This window comes from Falco peregrinus, chromosome 4 (assembly GCF_023634155.1).
Source record: "Falco peregrinus isolate bFalPer1 chromosome 4, bFalPer1.pri, whole genome shotgun sequence".
Taxonomy (NCBI): domain Eukaryota; kingdom Metazoa; phylum Chordata; class Aves; order Falconiformes; family Falconidae; genus Falco; species Falco peregrinus.
Genome location: NC_073724.1, coordinates 69645677 through 69668412, shown reverse-complemented (window position 1 = coordinate 69668412; position 22736 = coordinate 69645677).

Below are 22736 nucleotides of genomic sequence, written 5' to 3'. Positions count from 1 at the left end.
TTTTAAATTTATTTCATTTTTTTCTTTCTCGTTTCCACCCCCTCTAAATATGTTTGTCCTGTTACAGTGAGGAGCGCAGAGATTCCACAGGATATGATACTGGTTTGGATTTTGTTCACTTACTTAGAAATGCTATGCAGCTGATATTTGCTCAGAGATCCTGTGAAGCTCCTTTCTTCCTTACAATAGAAATTCTTCATTTTGGGAGGTGAGTACAACAGAAACATTTGACATTATTACAGATAGATATATCAAATGTTTTGAAAATGACCCATGAATGGTAGCAGCAATTCTGTTTTTTTAAAAATCATGTTGATACTGAAAGATACACACTGCACAAACAAATATGTGCAGTAGGTCAGAAATTATTGATGTAACTTTCAGGTTTCATTGGATAAAATAATAACAAAATGTCCCTTCAACAATCATGTCTTAATTCTGTAAGTTTCAGAAAGAAATTCAAGTAGGTTTAATTAAGAACTGACTAACCAAATTAGTGTCTTGTAATGCATATCTTAAGAACAGGAAACAGATGCTACTAAATCTTGATGAGTGTTATTGTAAATGCCTGGAGCTAACAAGGATAGACAGCGTATATGTATATTAACATCACATCTGCTCAAATTGGCTACTAGTGCTGTGTGCCACAGGGACCACCTAAGGAAAAAAGCTTACTTACATACCCCTATTTCTATAAATATTTATATAGTCATATACTGGCTTTGTAATGTTTTATGTAGTAGCTCACGCAAGGAGAGAGACCAATATGATGTTGTAGAAGTAAAATATTTATTAGATAGAAATAGACTCACTGAATCACAGAATGGCTTGTGTTGGAAGGGGCTTTTAAAGATCACCTAGTCCAATCCACCCACCATAGGCAGGAACATCTTTCACTAGATCAGGTTGCTCAAAGCCCCTTCCAACCTGACCGTGAACGTTTCCAATGATGGGGCATGAACAACTTCTCTGGGCAACTTGTTCAAGGGTCTCACCACCGTCACTGTAATTTTTTTTTTCCTTAAGTCCAGTCTGAACCTACCGTCTTCCAGTTTAAAACCATTGTCCTTTGTTTTGTCACTACAGGCCTCGGTAAAAAGTCTCTTTCTGTCTGTCAGCAAAACAACCAAACTAGCTACAGCTCAAACAGAAAAGTTAGGGTTAGACCCAAAATCAAAAGAGATTTTTGAAAAGTGTAAACATCCCACTACCTCAGAGGTGCTGTTCTGGTTACTTTCTCTAGAGTTCTTGCCCCAGTCAGAGCCTACTGCACTTTCAAGTACATCAACATAATGTCATTTTACTAGAGCTACCACAACGACTTAGATTAGAATCATAGAATCATTTAGGTCGGAAAAGACCTTTAAGATCATCAAGTCCAATCATAAACCTTAAACTGCCAAGTCCACTACTAAACCGTGTCCCTAAGCACCACATCCACATGTCTCCTAAATACCTCCAGGGGTGGTGACTCAACCACTTCCTTGGGCAGCCTGTTCTAATGCTTGAGAAATCTTTCAGTGAAGGAGTTTTTCCTACTATCCAGTCTAAACCTCCCATGGCATAGCTTAAGGTAATTTCCTCTTGTCTTTTCACTTATTACTTGGGAGAAAAGACTGACAGCCACCTTGTCACAACCTCCTTTCAGGTAGTTGTAAGGAGCAACTATATATGTATATATATATATGTGTGTGTGTGTGTGTGTGTGTGTGTATGTATATATATGTCTATATATGTATATAAATATATGTATAAATAAGGTCTCCCCTCAGCCTCCTTTTCTCCAGGCTAAACAATGCCAGTTCCCTTAGCCACTCCTCCCAAGACTTGTTCTCTAGACCATTCACCAGCTTCGTTGCTCTGTTAGCTTAAATACGTCTTACTGTGGATTTTATTTCAGCTGGATAGAGAAAGCACACATTTTATTATGAGAGAGAGAGGAAGCTTTTGGCCTACATCCATAAAAGTCCATTTGCATATACTATGTACTCAGTCTTTTGTATCCTCATTTAAATGCCTACTCATTCATGGGGAAATTCACAATTTTTGGAGGTATGTACAAACCTTAACTATTTTCAAAACAATTCTTATTCAGGAAAATGTGTTAAATATGAATGTAAGTGTGTGTGTGGTTTTATGTTTTCTTTTTTCTAAAAAGAAAAGCCAAAGACTAGAAGGTAAACATTTCTGTATATACATCTGTAATAAACATATATATATACATATATATATACACATACATATATATATATATACAAATACATACATATATATATATATATATAAAACCTTAGATACATTATGTAATAAGAGAACAGTAATGTTTGACAGAAAGCTATGTGAGGAAAGTTAGGTAATATCCATGCACTGTGACTCAAATGCAAAGCACGATGTAAATTCAAAGCATTATTTTTTATTATTTTACAGTTTTATCAGGTACCTTTTCAGAAACATCTGTCAAACTTCTTTTTAGACACATGCCCAAGGAATGTTTGAAGCTGTTTTACATTTGAAGTACATAATTAAAGATTAAACATTCCTGGTGACAAAATGATATGGTAAAATCCAGATTTCTCGTACAGTTTTCAGAACTAGGTTAAAAAGGCCATATAAAATTTTCTTTATGCTGTTGTGATGCATTGATGGCCAAAATCAGACACAGAGCTTTGGGGATTTGTTGATCAAAGTAATTGCTTCCAGTTTGAAATGCATAATGAGACAGCCCTGCATTGCATTTGAGTACCTTTTTATATTCAGGAAAGCTAAATAGATCTTTGCAACTAGCTGTAACTCATCACATGATGAAAAAGGAAGTCTAATGAAGAACAAAGATCCATAGCAGAACTCTTGAGACTGTACAGAGAAACCTGCCTATGCTCTAGTGCTGTAATGGCAAGCGACTCCATGTTCTGCACAGACTTTTCAACTTTAGAGGAGGCATTTACTGTAACAGTTTACATTTTTGCAAATTACTTATTTTAATAAATTCACCTGACTCATAAGTAGGTGTTTGGAACCATATCCAAATCTGTTTATGGCAAGAGGGAGAAACCTGTGTATTTCAGTTCAATTAATTTACAAATATGTAAAGTTTTGATTTGTCAAAGTACTATTGAGGAAACAATCCTTCAAAATGGTTTAAGGAATATCCCAAATTTACCTATATGCATTGGTTGGATAAGGCTAGAATCATCCAGTCTTTCTCAGGATTAACCTCAGAAAGACTATTCAAAATCAGATTGCATGAATCATCTAAGAAGTTCGTGTAACCAGCCAGAAGAAAAATATATTGAAAAATAAATGGTGCATACTGAGTAAATATACTATATGATATGCAGGCATATTTAAATTATGCATACTTAGAAGTCTCTTAAATTGAAAGTGTAAACCAAACCAAAACATAAAGACAGAACCAAAAAAATTATTATGTTCAGCTCTGTGTTTTGCATTTTCTAATCATCTTATTAAAGATTAATTTGGACAGATAATTTTTCCTTGCATGAACATTTAAAGTCCATAATCTTATTTGAAATACTAATAATTTTATTCATTTTAATTAATACAATCAACTCAAAATTACCACTTACCTCACTGTCTGAAAATTTATCATGCACTCAATAACAAAAACTATGTACACATGAAAACTTTTGCTTACAGTTAATTACATATTTATTGTTCACATGTTTTATACAACATCCAGAACATTATAATATATAATTAGTTAATAAAATCACTTTTTTCCTCTGAAACTACAGCCTAAAACACCTCTATCTTTCTGTAAGAAAATAACATTTTCAGTTTATTGTGTTTAATAAGAGTGATGGTTGTGTTATGGCTTTTCATTTTTCTGTAATACAACAATAATTCAATATGTCTCGTTAGTAATTTGAAATTTGCCTTTGAGTCACCGTGAAAGACAAGACTGTGAATGTATGTAAAGAAAGAAATAGACAAGTATTAATATCTTTAGAACAGTATCAGAAAGTTTAAAGTACTAGATGTTTCAATTGTCTATAAATTGTAAAACTAAATAATTAATTATTTAAATCCTCAAAGTAATTCATATCATTATTATGATATTACATCTGAACAGCATAAGCACTGTGTATATGTACAATATGGCTATCTCATGGAGCTCACAACTAAAATCAACTTAATACATAATGTTGGAGAAAATAATTACATGGTATGCAATACACACATATTACCACATGAAATTAATGCCATCGCGGTGGGTTAACCTTTGGCTGGCTGGCATTCAGAACCCATCCAAGATACTCTTTCACTCCCCACCCTAAACAGCACGGGGAGAAAATAAGATGAAAAAGCTCAGGGGTTGTAGTAAGGACAGAGACTGCTTAGCAATGAGCATGAGCAAAACAGATTCATCTCGGGGAACACTGATTTATTGCTGGCTTAAAATAGGGTAGGATATAGTTGTGGTCACTTTGTAACACTTTATCTCTGCCACTCCTTCCTTCTCATGCTGTTTCCCTGCTCCAGCTTGGGGCCCCTCCTGCAGGTTACAGTCCTTCATGAACTTCTCCAGTGAGGATAGTTCCCATGGGTTGTAGTTCTTCAAGTGCTCTAGTGTGGGTGCTTTCAATAGGTTGCAGTCCTTTAGGAACAAACTACAGTGTGGGTTTCGCACAGGACACTGTTCTCACCAGAAAAACTGCTCCTGCATGGACTCCTCTCCAGAGGCTGCAGTTCCTGCCAGGAATGTGCTCCAGTGTGGGGTCCTCTCCAGGCTGCAGGTTGATATTTGCTCCTCCACCATTAACCTCCATGAGCTGCAAGTGGCACAAGCTGTTTCGTCATTGCCTTCTCCATGGGCTGCAGGGGAATCTCTGCTCTGGTGCCTGGAGCACCTCCTGCCCCTTGTTCTTCGCTGACCTTGGTGTCTGCAGAGTTGTTTGTCTTACAAATTCTCACTCCTCTCTTCCAGCTGCTGTTCCACCTAATTTTTTCTCCCTTCTTAAATAGGTTATCACAGAGGAGCTTCCAATGCCATTGATTGTCTCAGCTTTGGCTAACAATAGGTCCCTCCTGAAGCCAGTTGGAACTGTCTCTGTCTGACATGGGGACAGCTCCTGTCTTCTCACAGTAGCGACCGCTGCAGCCCACCCCCACCCGCCACCTGAAACCCTCCACGTAAACCCAACACACTTTATTATATCCATATGTAAAGTGCTAAACTCTCAGATCATATTTCTGTTTGGCTACTAAAATGCAGTAATGTTTCTCTTGTCTTTAGGAAGAAGCTGCTGAGTAAGCCAGTGAATCTCACTATTCCAGGTACAAAATATAAATAAAATATAAATAAAACACCTATCCAGTGTTAATTTAGGAAGCAAATGCATGCAATATGTGCAATGCATTTAACCATGCTGGAAAAAAGGAGTCCTTTAAAATGACAAACTTAAGTTTAGAGGAATTTTTTGTCTGAGTCAAAAATAGTTTAATTCAGGGTCTAATAGAATAGATGAAAACTTGACTGGGAGGTTCATTGTGCATACCAAGAGTTTTGTCCTGTTTCTAAAACTGTAAGACAAAAACTGCCCAAACACAGGGGAAGAAAACTTTCTTTTTTCCCCCATCATTGATATATCTAAAAGTATAGGATTGCAAATGAGCTCAGTTTTAATTTGAATCTCTGGCAATGAGTTACATCTTTACGATTCTCAAAAAACCAATTTGTATTTTATTCTGGTGATTTCTCATTAATCAAAGGAAAGGTGAAACTGCAGTTCACTGCCATATAATACAAATTCTTGTGTAAGACTATACTTTGCAGTATTAAGACATTTACTACATGAAGCAGAAGATGAAGAAAAAAAGTTATCAAAGCACATCAGTGTGATGCCAGGGTCACCTATTTATATTCCTCTCTTCTAAAAATTAAATATTTTTATGTACTAATTATAAGGATATGCAGGCAACTGACTAAACTGTGGGCTGAGGTTTAGCTAAGAGAACAGACCATGTGAAACTGCTGAACCTAACATGAGAAAAGGCTGCACATGAAAAATAACAGCGCAATAAGCTGATAGAAGCTACAGATTGCTCCATGAGGGACCGCCAAATCACACAGGCAGATCAGGTGGAGGAATTCAAGGTATGACCAAGTTTCAAAGGGAGCACTGAGGGGCTTTCAGGGAGAAGAATCTCAGGGAACCCCATTGGTGATACTATGTAAAGCTGAAATTGCCTTACTAATGGTATCAGAAATGCCAAATCTGGATACGGGTACAGGAAAACGGGGACCAGTTGAGACAATGTAATTTTTGGCAGATTGTTTATTTGGGAGATAGCAAAGTTAAGAAAGGGGAAGGCTCAAGGTACATGGCGGAGGAAAAAGAATGGGAAAACAGAGATAAGAGGGAGTAAAAATGGCTGGTAAACAAGCATGTTTGCTTGATTGAGCCCTGCCCCTGACCACTGCAGTCTATCCTATCTTCTTATTAAATCATATTCCAAACTGGGTTTTTTTGTGTGATCTCACTCTTCACTCTATGTGCATGTGTGATGAGAGACTTAGGTACTGGCAGGTAGAGATACTGATTGTTTAGAGCCAGCTGTTCTGTCTGTGTGTAATATGTTAGCAAATGTCAAGCTGGACCAGCCAATAAGCAGGAGACACATCTGGAAAAACCCAGCCCTTGAGACAGTGACTGTAAGTGATCTGGGATACAGGCATGGACATTAAGCACACTTATATAATGTCATGCTAATATTTAAGGGATCTGTGACTGTGGTGTGCTTGTAAACTTAAATAGTTTGGGGACTTATTCTGCTCTACTCATCCCTGTCTTCCAGCTCAGAGGCCTGAGCACTGAGGGGGAAGCTGGTCTTACTATTAAAGACTGAGGCAAATAAAGCATTAATTACATCAGCCTTTTCCTCATTATTTGTGGCAATGTTCCATGCTGCATCCAAACAAAGGATGAAGATCATCCTTGGCCCTCCTTTTGTTTGTAATGTATTTGTAAAAAGATTTTTTTGTTATCTTTTGTGGCAGTCACCAGCCTGAGTTCCAACTGGGCTTTCACATCTCTAATCTCCACGCTGCATAACCTTATGACTTCCTTATAGTCCTCCAGAGTTGCCTGCCCCTTCTTTCAAAGGTGGTACACTCTCCTTTATTCTCCTGTGTTCCAGCCAAAGATCTCTGTTCAGCCAGGTTGGTCTTCTCCCTTGCCAGCTCATCTGTCAGCACATGGGGATGGCCTGCACATTTAAGATTACCTTCTTTAAGAATGTCCAGCCTTCCTGAACTCCATGGCACTGCAGAACTATCTCCCAAGAGACACTGTCAACCAGGCTCTTGAAGAGGCCAAAGTCAGCCCTCCAGAAGTCAAAGGCAGTGGTTCTGCTGACCCCCCTCCTTTACTTCTTTAAGAATTGAAAACTCTATCATTGCTATGTCCAAGATGGCCTCTGACAACCACATCACTCACCAGTCCTTCCCTGTTTGTAAACAGGAAGTCCAGCAGCCATCTCCCCTGGTTGGCTCACTGACCAGCTGTGCCAGGAAGTTGCCCTCCACATCCTCCAGGAACCTCCTAGATTGTTTCCTCTCTGGTTAGTTGTATTTCTAGCATATATCCGGTAAGTTGAAGTCCCCCATGAGAACAAAGGCTAGGGATCTTGAGACTTCTAGTTGCTTGTAGAATTTTTCATCTGTGTCTTCATCCTGGTTGGGTGGTCTATAACACTCCCACCAGGATATCTGCCTTGTTGGCCCTCTCCCTGATTCTTACCCATAAACACGCAACCATCACTCGGCTCTAGGCACTTGAAACACACCCTGGCATACAGAGCTAGCCCACAACCTCTCCTTCCTTGTCTATCCCTCCTGAAGAGTTTGTAGCCATCCATTGCAACAATCCAGTCACACAAGTTATCCCATCATGTTGCATGTATACATTGGCATAGATGCAATTCAGCTGTGCTACCAGTCTCACCTCCGACCCTGGCATGCTGCCCCCAAGGCTCATCTCTAATGAGCTTGGGTTTATTCCCTTCCACCTCCACATCTAGTTTAAAGCTCCCTTGATGAGCCCTGCTAAACCCTGCCTTAGGATCCTTTTCCCCCTTTGAGACAGGTGAACCCTATCTGTTGCCAGCAGGCCTGCTGCCATGTAAACTGACCCATGATCAAAATAATCTGAAATTTAGCCATTGACACCAGGCCCTGAACCAGGTATTGATCTGTGTCATCTTGTGATTACATACCCCATCATTCCCTGCAACTGGCAGGACAGAAGAAAACAGTACTTGTGCTCCTGATCCCTCAACCAGTCACCCCAAGGCCCTGAGGTCTCTCTTGATTGCCCTCAGACTTCTTGTTGTTTGGACTTCATCATTGCCCACTTGGAAGACTAGTAATGGGTAGTAATGAGAGGGCCAAGGACAAGGAAGTCTTCCAGTAACATCCCTTAGCCAGGCCCCAGGGAGGCAGCAGGCTTCCCTGTGGGTTGGGCCGGATGACACTCTTGGAGCCCACCTCTCACAGCTGCTGGGGGACGGCGCCTTCCCCGCGCTCCTGCCCAGCGCCAGAAGTCGCCCCGCGCCCTGTTCCCGCCCTGCTCGCTGCGACCCGGGGGGCTCGCGCTCCCTGGGGCCGCTGTGGTACGTGGGGGGGTTCGGGCGCCTTCGCTCTCGGCCCCGCCTGTGCTGGGTCATTGGTTTTGCTGATTCAGGGAAAGCTCCCCAGATCCTGCCGCAGGATCCTCCGCCCCAGAGCACCTCTGTCGGCCCGGCACACCTCGGAGTGTGTGCATGTGCATCTCTGTATCTGCCTCTGCTAGATGGGCTCCACCTTGCTGCTTGTCAGGTCTGCAAACGGACCCAGCAGCAGCCACATCCTCCTCGGTATTAGAGCACACCGGATTTGGTTTAGACTAGGAAGGAAAAATCCTGGGTTCTGAATTTCACTGGGATTTGGCAGCTCCTTAACATAAATTCTCTATCTTATATATTATCTGATTTTGAATCACTCGTTTAATAACTAAAAGCAGAAGATGTTCGGTTCTAATCTTTACTTTGGTATAGTTATGTGCATGTATGTATACATAAATATATAGGAAAATTAAGTCAGAATTTTAAAAATAAAAATTATTTCTTGATGTAACATTCTTCAAAAGTTTCCTGCAAATTTTTCTTCTCATAACCATTGCAAATTCCCAAATACCCAACAGCTTATTATAAAATATTATCACTTGTAATATTTTCATTTTGTCATATGTTCAGCACAATGTGAGTTGCCAAAGAATGCTCATCAAGTTGCATTCTACTGTGAATCAAAAAGAGAAATCTCAATCTGTATTATTAAAATGGTCACTCATTTTTATCCAATTTCCTCATTATCTGATGACTGTGACTTGCTGCTTCATTCATTCTTGGAACATGATCAGAAGATACTATTAAACGGATATTATACCAAATATTATATATGAAAAAATAAGTAAAATTCAAGGGCTGAAATTGGAGGAAAGAGACAGTGGAAAGTGATGAACTCTATAAAGAGGTTACTTTCATTATAGATAATGAAAGAAGAGAATATAAAACTGAAACCCTTATGTTAAGAATAGTGCACTTCTCAAGGATATGTTTGCAAAATGGTATTGGTTTTTGAAATACTATGAGAGCATAAGAAAAGTACCTAGCCCATACACTGATTCTGATTTTAATTTAGTCTTGGAAAAGTGCCTATCATACTTCCAAATTATTGATACCTATCACTTCATTTTTATTATTTAACTTCTCTGATTCATATAATAAATTGTTACAGGGGATTTTAATTCTACTGCTGTGCATACCCAAATATTTATTAAAAATGAACACTTTAGTTAATTCCTGTTACATGCATATACTCAGTATTCTGTAGATGGTTAGAATGTTAAATTCCTTTAAAGTGGTTTCCATATCACATATGCAGTGATGTAGATATATTTACTGTTTATTTTCCTTGTTTCCTCTTTTACAGCAGCACTTTGAATTTTCATCTTTAAAGAAAGAATTGCCAAGAATAAGTATTTACTTGGTGCTGATACTACAGAAAGCTTTAAAGGAAGAAGAAAATCCGTGCTTTTGTTTCCTCCTTTTTTAGATTTCCCTTTGTTGGTAATTTTCTACATAATTTTCAAACAAAATGTATTGTTAAAGAGGATGAATACTTCAGAAATATTATTCACCATGAATGCTTTAGTTAGTCTCTAATTTGTAAAATATCAAATATGTCCTTCATAATTGAAAAGGAATTGCACTAAAAATAGTTAAAAATAGCTTGAGTTATATTCTGAAAATCCTTGGGAAAATGTAGAAAAAAAATGTGACTGAGAGATACAGCTGGGTAAATACTTGAAAAAAAACCTTAAAAGATTGTTATGAATATCCATTTTCACTGCAACTGATTTTAAGATGCTCTGTCTTTGCTTTCCCAAAGTATGTAATGAATTAGCATTTTATCACTATTGCTTAATGGGTGGGAATGTTCAGAGAAACAGATATTTCAAGTAATTGCCCTGGTGAATCTGAATTTGCTTATGTAAGCATGGGTCCTTATTCTGGAAACCAAGATTTAAGAATTGTGATCCTCATAGTAAAAGACAGAAATATATCTTAAGATGTACAAGTTGCATCTAATAAGGTTTTATGTATCGATATCCAATAACAGAATTGTCCTGGTTTCTGCTGGGATGGAGTGAACTTTCTTCTTAGTAGTTAGCACAGTGCTGTGTTTTGGCTCTGACGTGAGAACAATGTTTATAGGGCACTGATGGTTTTAGTTGTTGCTGGGTGATGTTTATAGTAAGTCAAGGACTTTTCGGTTTCTTGGGCCTTACCAGCAAGATGGCTGGAGGGACACGGGATATTGGAAGGGGACAAAGCCAGGTCAGTTGACCTGAAGCAGCCAAAGAGGTATTCCATACCATGGGGCATCATGCTTGGTATATAAACTTGGAGGGTTATAAGGGGCTGGGGGACTGTTGCTTGGGGACTGGCTGGGCTTCAGGCAGCAGGCAGTGAGCAGTTGTAAAGTGCATCACTTGTTTTCCTTTCTCCCCTTTCCTTTGGATTTTATCCTTTCCCCTACCTTTCTACTGTAACTGTTATTGTTATTGTTAGTGTAGTTGTTGTTATTATTTCCTTTTTATTCTGTTTAAATTGTTAAATTGTTCTTCTCTCAACCCTCAAGTTTTACATTCCTTTCTGATTCTCCTCCCCACCCCTCCTGGGGTGGGGGGAGTGAATGAGCGGCTATGTGGCTCATGGTTACCAGCTGAGGTTAAACCACAAGAATCTATGAACTGTACCTATCCATTTTTCTTAGATGGGCCAAGAAATAGATTTTGAGATTATCTTTAAAAAAATGGATTATATATTAGACACGCTTGACTACATAATACTATTTTCTCTGCTATGGCATCTCTCATTAAGGCAGAAAGATGTTTGCTAGTTTTTATCACTGTGAAGCTATCATCCCATACTATGTGGTCAGTTCCCTTGGATGAAATTCAGAGTGAAGATTGTGTTCCTTATTTCCACCATTCCTGACACTTACTTGAAAGACAACATTTAGAAATATTCCTTCACTGTTACGGTTGCCATGAACATCATTGTTGTTTCCAATTACATAATATTTCAATATGGATATTATCTAGGTAAATTCTTAGAAAAATAATTTCACTTAGTCAAATATTTTCCTGTCCTCACTATTAAAAAGAAATGAGATATATATTACTAGTTAGTGCAGATCATTATTTTTTCCAAAAAGACTGATAGTCTGCTACTTATGTCTTTCTCTGAGTATAGGACTCAAATGATGCTTATTATTTAGGTTAAGTATCAATATAGATGAGGATTCCAAAAAAAGTATCTGGAATTGCATATCTTTTCCAATTAATGATAGAGACAGCCTATAAAGCTAGTTTAAACTAGACATTGGTATTATTTGACTAAATATAGTCACCTCGTGGCATTTGAGGCAGTGTCAACCATATTTCTGGCCTTCAGCTGCTATTACAGATCACTGCAGGTCTCTTAAGACCTGTATCATTCATTACAGGCCCACATAGTCCTAGTTCTAACAGGTTCCTTCTGATACCAAAAGGTCAAAACTGCACAGAGTTTTCAAGAGCTGCAAACCATGACTAGTGTTGCCTAGAGGCAGATGGGGAAAAAATGGGATGAATGCACAAGAAAGATTAATTTTCTTAAAGAAAGAAATGCTGGAACATGCTCAACAGTTAGAATGAAGAAGATGCTTAATTGTGTTTCAGATATTGAGAACTTCACATTTAGGGCTTAATTCCATTGCCAAGACAAAGACCTCTATTGCCATTTAAAATGCCCTAGGGTATTGAGAACACTTTTACAAATTGGAGAAATGTGACAAAGAAACTGTAAAGGACCCATGTCTTGTGGCACAACAGTGGAAACCGTTCAAGGTACGCTCAACCATCTCATACGGAACTGAACACCATTGAGCAGGCAACAGAGCTGACTGCTCAGGGTGAAGTTAAGCTGCAGATTCAGACATCTAGCTTCTGTTATTTACAGTGTAGGTGCCTGTAAAAGATCTAGCTCTTAAAGAGCTGTCTAAACTACAGAGATAGTAAACAGGGGTCTGAAAACCTAGGCATCTAATATCAGACTACATGGTTGTATCTGGTCTGCTGAATAATTCTTTTGGTACCTTGACTGTAGTGATTAGATTGCCACCAACTAAATATGAGTTTGAATATCTAGCTGTCATGTCAGAATGTAGAGTTCAATTTAACTGTCCTCAGATAGCAGATAGGTGCAAGCTGAGATACGTTAGGTGATCTAACTGGCTCCTCTGACAGGGCCCTGAGGGTATCACCAAGCCTTACTGTCCCTGCCTAGCCCTCTCTGGACTCCCCCCACCCTGCCCAAGGCCAAGAACCCCATTTCAGCCCCCTGGGGCTATCAGTCTCTGCCCCAGAAGCAGGGCCAGTGTCTAGCTCCCCACACTGCTACCCTGCCCAGCCATGGGCCTTGCTGACCCAGACCCACCCAGAGGCCCATGTCCCAGCCTGACCTTGGCCCATCCCTGTCCCCAGGGAGGTGCCCAGTTCCCAGGGCTGAGGCTGCCTCTGTGCCCCCTGGATGCCCTGCTTCTGGTTGGTGTGGTGGGATGGCCCCTGGATGTCAGGTCCTGCCCTGCCACCCCAGGGAAACCCCATTACTCCTGGCACCAGGAGCCCAAGGAGTCTCTGCACTCCCTGCTCCCTGGTGTGCACTTGGAGCAGGTACTCAGAATGGAGTCTGCAGGAGATCACCATCTTCTAAAGCAGGTGCTGGAGGACAGGTAAGACCATCACACACATAAGATGTCATTTAATCTTGTGGCAACATCTGTTGCCCAGGTCTGGGCAGCAGAATCCCACTCTCCACAAGGACCTGTCATTTTGACTCAGCCTCTGTCTGTGTGGATAGGAATTCCTGAGGGTGCTTTGTTAGTGCTTTAGGAGGAAAATAGGCTCTTCCAAACCTTTTCTACTAAGTTACGTACCCATAAGTGAAGATAATCATATGAACAAGTGATTTGACTGAACAGGTAAAACAGCTTCCTATAGATCCTCAATTTCACATAAGATTCATCTTCAAGTTTGTGTCTAAATGGGTTAGTAAGTTAAACTTGATGTTAGCCATAAGGTTAATATATAACCCTACTAAGTCCATTGAGTCCTGTTGGTCACAGAAACTAAGATTTTTAGCCAAACACTAATATACCACCTAGGGATGGACTGAACTTTTTCCCCTAGAGGATGGTGTGCAAATAAATATAACAATCTTTGTGAATACTACTAAGGAGAAAATCTGTATTAAAACTGCATGCAATTATATATGTAAAGCAGCCATCTTTCTTTCTTCCTGTTAGTGAAAAGCTTCTGAACATAACACTGTGTTGCTTTCATGTCAGTAGTATCAAGTGTGATGAAGTAAGTGGGTTTATTCACATCTCTCTACAATGATAAAATCACATAGCCTTGGACGTTTTCCCCAGCTTGCATGTTATTTAGACAGTGAACAGTGCCAGCTGAGACACATCCATTTTGAAGGTACCCTTGGGTTGCTTAATTTGACATGAGCAAACAACAAAAACCTAACTTACAAACCTGCCAGACTGTCACAAAGGACATGGAGAAGATTCCTGATGCTGGTAATAGTGAAAGAGAAAACCAGAAGTTCAGAAAGCAGTCAGAATTGTAGAAGCTAGTGGAAGTGACTGGAAGAATAAAATTACCAGGAACATTTTTTCCTAGATCCATTCAGAGAAAGTAAATTTTATTGAAGGATTTTGACAACTTGATTAATGACTTCTTCGTGATTTGGAACAATCTGCAAGGATTTCAGCTGGCTTCAAAATGGAATAGAGCTTTGTTTGAAAGGACTGAAGTCTTGTGGTCCCTGGTTGTGGCACAGTTGACATACTGGGCTGATTTATGTTCATGTTCTAATGGACCTTCAGCAAAGAAATGTAGAAGGAGCTTAGGCTAGTAATCAAAGAGCTTTTTTTAAGTCTATAAAGAGAGAGACTACCACTGTAAAGCAGATCATCCTTTTTAAGGTTTCCATCACTTTGCTGAATGAAGAAGGAAGTAATTAGCCTTTGAACAACTTTTTAGATCACACAGTTCAGATTCTTTATCTGTGACTTCTAATCAGTTTACAGGGTCTCATGAGGGCATTAACAATGAAAAAGCAATATGCATAACATGACGGTTTTCAGACAATTTTTTAAGGCAGAAGAATCTAAATTCAATGCAACTTTTAGCATTCTGTCATGACAAAAGCTAACTAATTACCTTCACTGAAATTGTCTTTTGCTTCCTAATTCAAAGATCTATCCCACTACTTTCCATAAATGTATTTGTTTTAAAGCAAACATTAAATGATTCATGTTGTTCCAAAAGTGCATTTATCTACAGCACCAAGCACCTGGCAAGCATTCAGAATACTCAGGGAAGGGGATGAAGGAAAAACAGATCATTATAAGTTACTAGAGATAAAAAAAAATGGTGAGGGTGTTCTGCTACTGTGATTAAAGAATCGTCTGTGTAGTAAAAGAGTATGATGCAGATTGAACTTGCTTTCACTGTTACTATTGCTCAGTTTCAAAAAAGAGGAGTAGGATTCATCATTTGGCTGAATCATAAACTGAGGAATTGGAGCAACTGGCAAGTAATGGAATCAGCATTAAGACTTCTATCTGTATAGCATTAAGCTCTTACAATTAATGGTGTGGATCTTTAATCCTGAGTCCAGTCTCAATTAACAAAAAATTAAAGGTCCTTAGAAGTCTGCCTTTGTCATCCACAGTACTGAGGTTATTACCATGTTGCCTGTTATTTCAAATTATCATTATTTTTACTGCTCTGTTTACCAAAGATTTCTTGTTGCTATGTATTATTTGTATACAATAGGTGTGTACGTACATCATATAGATGCTTAGCAGACAGATTTAAGCATGACAGCACTGCTTGAAAGACCATACATTTAGCTATGCATGTAAATAATGGAGAAGGAAAGCAGGAGAAAGTGAACAATTGCAAATACATTGTAAAGTCAAGTAATCAGTATTTTAACATCACTTTTTTTCCATCTTGAGGTTGAATAATAGCTTTGAAATACCAGTTCAAATAACAAGGGGATGCTCAAATGTTAAATGTAAACTGTCTAACCTGGAAGCTGATCCTTCTCTTAAACTTAATCATTGTTCTTTTCTTTAACATGCTGTAAGGGTTTCCTTTAAAGATGATTAAGTAGTATGCTTTATCTAAAGGTTATACAATGTTTTTTCTTCATTTTGACTGGTGTACTTCTTACATAAACTATAATGATCTATAATAAACTCAAGCGGTTTACAAATAAAGTATCACATACCCTGGCAAAGAACATATGAACAGCATGTTCAGATGTATCAGAGGTTTTGCTTCTGTGTTCAGTCTCAGTTTCTGCCTCACTTTTCATTGCATTTTCCAGAAACTGGCTCTAATCAGTAACAGCAAAACTGAACAACAAAGGAGTTCAGATCTTCAGGCTCCAGGATGCCAACTGTTGGTCTGGTTGATTGCAGGCTGACATCCATTTTAGTTACATTAATACCTTTCTATAGAGGCCATGCTTCTTTGTAGAATGTCAGAAAATTAACTCCTTGCTAATAGTATCTGCTATAATTTTCAAATTAATTGGAAAACCAAATCACAACTTTTTATGTAAAGTTCTATTTACAAAAGTTAATATAATGAAATTGTGTTAACGACACATGGAAGAAAAAAGTCTGTATTAAATCCAGCATCCAATACAGACCTCAGATGGAGTTCAAAAGATCAATGAAAACACTAGATTTTTAAGTAGTAAGTGGGAGAACCACTTCTGTTCACCATTCATTACCTTCCATTACTGTTTGTGACACATTTGTGCAGATTAGTTAGAATTAAACTACTTAAAGTTGTCATTGGAAAAAAAAAATAGGGGGGACTAGATCAGAATGTTAAAAACTGGAGAAAGCAAAACATTATTTAACCACCACCAAGTTAGGGCAGACTTTAATTATATGGATTAGTTCAGGATTAAGGAGAATTTAGAAAGATTATTAATCCCCAAAAAATAATTTCATTAGATGACACTAATTAAAGTAAAATTACGACTTCTTAAACTCTGAGTGACACCGTACAGAAAATAAATGTATTTAAGGGAAAATAATTCAGTATTTGATCAGGGGACTACTATTCTAAAAAGGGTTATACAGCTGCTGCACACCAATGAATCCTGCCACATGCTGTTCAGGCCAGCTGATGGAGGAAATATTTTCATTCACTTCATAGCTGATCACAAAAGTGATCCCAACAGTGAAGATGAATATATATCCTAATTTATCGATACTACTTTGGAGAAAAAGTAGAATGATACATTGTATCAACTGTATTGAAACTTTTTATTGGCAAAGACTGGATATATTAATTTAACTGTGTGTCTAATGAAAATATGGTAAGTTAAAATTAGGCAAGTGTTGATCGGCTTTTCCATGCCACTGCAGCACAGTGCTAGTTTTGGAGCTGTTTGGTATCTCATGTACTTGTTCCTTGATGATGTTAGGCTAGGAACTTTTTTTTCTATTGTTTTCTTCTAGCCAGTCTTTTACCTCATTAGTAATTCTTTATAAATTGTTAGATTTTATAAATTCTTTATAAAATGTAAGGACTTGCATCTTGTATGCAATTATCACATTTAACATGGGCAGTGGACTTTAACTTCACATTCTTTCCAACTTAGTGTGGTCACAGAGCTGTCTCATCTAGTTTGTTATCAGTAAATCAGGCTCAAAAAATTTATTCTTTGACACAGGGTCATCTATTTATTAGTCCCTCCTTTGTCAGTTTATCTGGCCAGATATTTATTTATTTTATTTTATTTCAGTGGTGGTGAAAAAATTCAGTGTTGTCTGAATGATAATGCTTCCCACTGACTCATTCAATGATGTTTGTAATTCATCATGTGGTGTTAGAGCTTTTAAGTATATCTGTCTTCACTTATGCCACTTAATTTTTAATGAGCCTTTTCTTACCCAGTTTACTTCAGGAACCATTAACATCCCTCAGTAACTGTGGAGTTAGGCATGAACCTTAATGTTGCTATTTAAGTACTTGGGATAGTCAATAGAGATAGACAGCATTATACGGAGATTCATTTCTGTCTGATACTCAACCCTTGAAGATACCAACTTTCTGCCATATTAGAAATTTTTACAGAAACAGATTTTGATATTTAATTATTAATAGATAGAAATATCAATATAAGGCTTTTAGCTGTTTTAAATGAAATTTGCATTTCCAGAGTACATAGGCATAAAAAAGCTTTACCTATGTGGTTTAATATGGAATCAGCTCACAATACACTTTTCATACAGCTAAGTGTGCCCCCACTTGTGTGTGCATATGCTGACAGGCATATAATACAACAAAACTTTAAAAGAACAAGCATAAAGAAGGTGGAGTGTGCTATTTGTTATCAATATAATACTAAGAGGACAAGGCTAATTAATTACACAATGGGGGAAAAAAAAAAAAAAAAGCTTCAAGCTTCATCCTATAAACGACCTTGCAGCTTTCTTCTGCACCATGCTTTCCACACTCATCCTAAGGTCCTAAGGTGCCACATACCTTTGTCTGGTAGCTTGGAAAAGTCATTCCCCACAGAAAGACTACCATGTAAAGAGTCCTGTTCCAGTATGCACTTTCATTTCTTTTTTGTTTTGAGGGTTTGTTTGGCATTTTTTTCCTGGTGTTGTGTTTGATAATAAATACCTGCACTATCTGTACCTATCGCATAGGGTAATAAATCTAAAAAAAAAAAAAAAAATAAAATGCTGATAGTTATGAAGTTCTGGTGCAAATGGACACCATTGTCCCTTAGGTATGAGCTGTCCTTCAACATGCCTTTAAAACTAATGAGTATACCTGAAACACTGCATAAAAACGGCCAAGGAAAAAGCTTGAGCATCAAAACACTGATTGTTCATACTACTTACTTATTAGCTTTCTCTCTGACCCTGTTTTGGAACACATGAAGTGACTTATTCCCAGAAAAATCTAAAAATGGGTCTTGCCCTAAGCAACATGGTATAAAACTGCTTGACTAAGAAACAGGGATCAGTTTCTGACCTTTTATTTAACTGGCTTGTCTAATGGGACCCTTACACTTTCTGTCACTACCAAAACTGTTTACATTGCTTTACTGCAAACTCAATTCCCATGTTCTCTGTTTCTCCTTCCAAGAAGCTCTGGAAAGCGATAGCTCTGCAGAAGAGGTGCGCTGGCGCCAAAATTACTTCCTCAGTGGAAGACATGCTTACAGCTATTCTGCAGGCAATGGCTGAATACGGGAGGGAAAGTTGTCCTGACTGCCATTGCTTAGGATACTTTCTGCACAGCTTAAACAGGACTGTCATGCAACACAGGGGAAATAATTTTATTCACATTGGACAGATTACTATCCTACGAGTACATTTTGGTAAGCAGCTACAAATTGCTATAAAATCTTCTGCCTATAAACTCAGACACCTAGGAAGGTTTGAAATCTTACCAAAAATCTCCTTCCCATGAAACAGACTAAGGAGGGAATACTTCCAGAGGGATTAATAGTTTTGCAATGACTCCTGATTCATGTCCAATCTACTACTACATCTATTACATTAAAATGCTCTAAAGAAGCATTGTTTCTTTCTTTCTTTCTTAGCTTGCTTTTTAATGTTTATTGTATCTTTAGTTACAATGGCCAAGTTCCAGCAAATAATTTTTCTTTAAGTTCTTATCTTCCCATTGAAATATTAATTGGAATTGGAGTAAAAATTCTTAATCATCTCAGTCTGAAGGATGTTTTAATTTTTCTGTAATTTGTTTAAATAAATTTATTTGTATATGGATATAAATATCTATTAATACAAAGAAAGGGAGAAAAATGTAATCCTGCTGAAAATAAAATAATCATCTTCATATAAATACCATCATTTAAATAAAAAGAGATTTAATCTTTTTCTCTATTAAAGATAAATAATCAATATGTCATCAGAAACAGATATCTTTTCAAAAGAATATAAATTATTTCTAGACATTGAGTAAGAAATTTTGAACTTTCAAATACCACTTATTTCTGTATCATTTCAATAGAAACAGGGCTATTGAATTTTTGGAGGAAATCAGAGAATATTATTAATCAGTAATATCAAACAGATTAAAGTCCTTTATCTTTTTGCATGCAATTCTCAATCTCAAAAAGGTGTCTTGCTGTTCTCCCATGAGAAGATGTCTGTTACAAGCCTTCCATGTAAGAAGAAAAGTAAAATCTATTTAAAATATTCAGCTGAACATCTTTGTTCAGTTCAGTAGGTTGATACACTGGTAGACAAATATGTTTTCTGAAGGTGTGATCCATTATGTGACAACTCATAAGATCATAAAAGCACAGCTGCTTTTCTGAAAACTACTGATCTCAAGTGGAAGGCTATGCGTGTGTCCATTTGTAGATGTAGCGAGGTACTCCAAAAGATATATGAAGCTATGGTCTGCTCCTGAAAAACTGACATGAGATAAAATCTTCTTTCTTTTTTTCCCCCTCTAAATTAACCAAATTTGACCTGGTGCTGGAAACACAAATAAAGAATATCTAGATAGACTAGTGACCAATTGAGACAACAAAATAAGAAAGAGAAGCTTTGGTCCAGTTATGACTTCCAGCTGTGCCTATGGTAGAATTTATGGAAAGTTACAGAAAACAAAGCAAATTATAGAATAACATCTTTTGTACTAGAAAATCACAAAATCCTGACAAGTTATTCAAATCTATCTATTTCATATGGGAAAATTTGATGAGGCAAGTTTACTTCATATATAATTGTAAAGCAATAACAATATTTTAGCAGTGATTAATATTACCTGTAACGTTACAATTCTGCTTGGCCTATAAAAGTAAATTATCTTTTTTCTTTTTTTCTACCCAAGCAGAGACACAGTGAAATGTATCTTATAGAACAGGTAATGCCATAGCCATGGGATGGAATTCTGAAGTTCCAGAAATTTATCAAATATTCAGAGAACTACAGCACATAAATAGTTTAATAGATCAAAGAATACAGAAAATAAATAATATAAGAAAACATTTCAGTATTTTAAGATTTGGATATTTAGATTTTGTTCTCTATATCTGGATTATATACTTAACTAAGGATCGAGACCACAAAAAACTGAAGCTTATAAAAGTACTGAGGGGTTTAGGCCCCACAAAACATTTATCAGATACAACTTTCACTGAATCCAATGCGATCATCTTAATAACTGTAAAAGTCAAGCCATTTAACTACTTAAATATATATTATTTTTTTTTACTTTCAATCACTAATAAGACATTCGGGATTTTCAAAATTATTTTATTTTCTCCATATATTTCCTTTTCCTTCCCTTTTTTCCTTCCATTCCTATTTTACATACTTGTTTATTTGTTTAAACACTTTACAGACATGCCTATAGTAACACAATCAGCCACACCACCAATATAATTTTCTTTTATTATACTGAGAGATTTAGTTTGTAAATGAAAGTATAATGCATAGAAATTTAAATACTACTAACACAATAAGGAAGATGTTCTTTTATTAGATGAGAAATTGTGAAATCTGACTGGTAATTAGTGCTATCTGCACAAAGAGGCTATAGAAAGTTGAGCACTAACTCCACATCTTAAACCTTTGGGAGTTTGAGACTATTTGGATAAACTCATCAATCGTAAGGGAAAATCTCTTAGCAGTAGTATGTTTTCTTAACAACCTTAAGTGGTGAAATACAAAAAGTAGTTCCAGCAATATGTAACACTCCCTTGTAAAAATGCCTGTAAAATGACTTCCATTAGAATTGCATATTTATGTAATCATGAAATTAATTTTTTAACTTTTGCAATTTTCTAGGCTTTTCCAAGTAATTATGTTTCCTTTATTTCTGCATAAGGACAAACAGTTCAATGTATACAGAGTCAAATGCAGAGGTAGATATGTTAAAATAAAGTGATGGGTTGCATGCACTGAAATATCACTTTCCTTCAATGACATTTTGATTTTCTTGAATCAGTAGACCATGAAAGTCCATTTTGACACATACTAACTCAAGATAAAATCTCCTCCAGCTCTGTAATCATATCTTTTAGTGTTTAGGCTACCAAAAAGACAAGAGCTCATATTCTTATTGTAGTTTGAAGATTAAAAAGCAATTTTGTGCTGAACCACAGGAGGTATAGTGAGACCCAGCCATCAAACACTATTGGACATAAGTGATTTGAATTCTTAGATGGGAAGGTACATGTGCAGTACAGGAACAGGTGCTAAAAAAATGAAAATGGAAGAAAACTGTTTGAGCTTGAGTACTTATCAGAAAACCACTGAAGTCTGTGAGATGCAATGTCAGTAGCAGGGGAAATAATTTGCTTTTCCAGCTTCATGATGGTTGATGGAAAGGAACAGTGCTCCAGCCCTCTGATGATTTTCACGGCCCTTCTCTGGACTTTGTTCTACAGGTTCATGTCCTTCTTATGCTGGGGGCCCCAGAGCTGAATGCAGTATTCCAGGCGGGGTCTCATGAGAGCAGAGTAGAGGGGGACAATCACCTCCCCTGACCTGCTGGTCATGTTTCTTTTAATGCATCCCAGGACACAGTAGGCTTTCTGGACTGCAAGTGTGCCAGGTCATATTGAGCTTCTTGTTCAGCAACACCCCCAAGACCTTCTCCTCAGGGCTGCTCTCAATCCATTCTGTGCCCGACATATACATTGTATGCATTCACAAGCGTTTGCTTCAGACTGCCTCTAATGGACTGTGTCCATTAATGGGTACAGTTCATAGGTACCCTAGATAGGTGTGTATCTCAGCTCAGTTAGACTGTGAAGGAGTCTGAAATACATAGTAAAAGAACATTATGTAACACAGCACAAGAAAAGTTGCATAGTAGGTGCCAACTGGTAAAATTCCTTCAAAAAAGCCCTCTTGATAAAACTGAAAAATTAATATTGACCAACTCTGAAGGCTTAGGCATACACAATTTGCAGTGATGTCATTGCTTGTGTGAATTACACCTGATTCTTTTTCTCTTTCTGACACCTCTTACAAATGACTCCCTCGGACAGCACCCCTGCCACCCCCACCCCTGGTTTTCATGTTA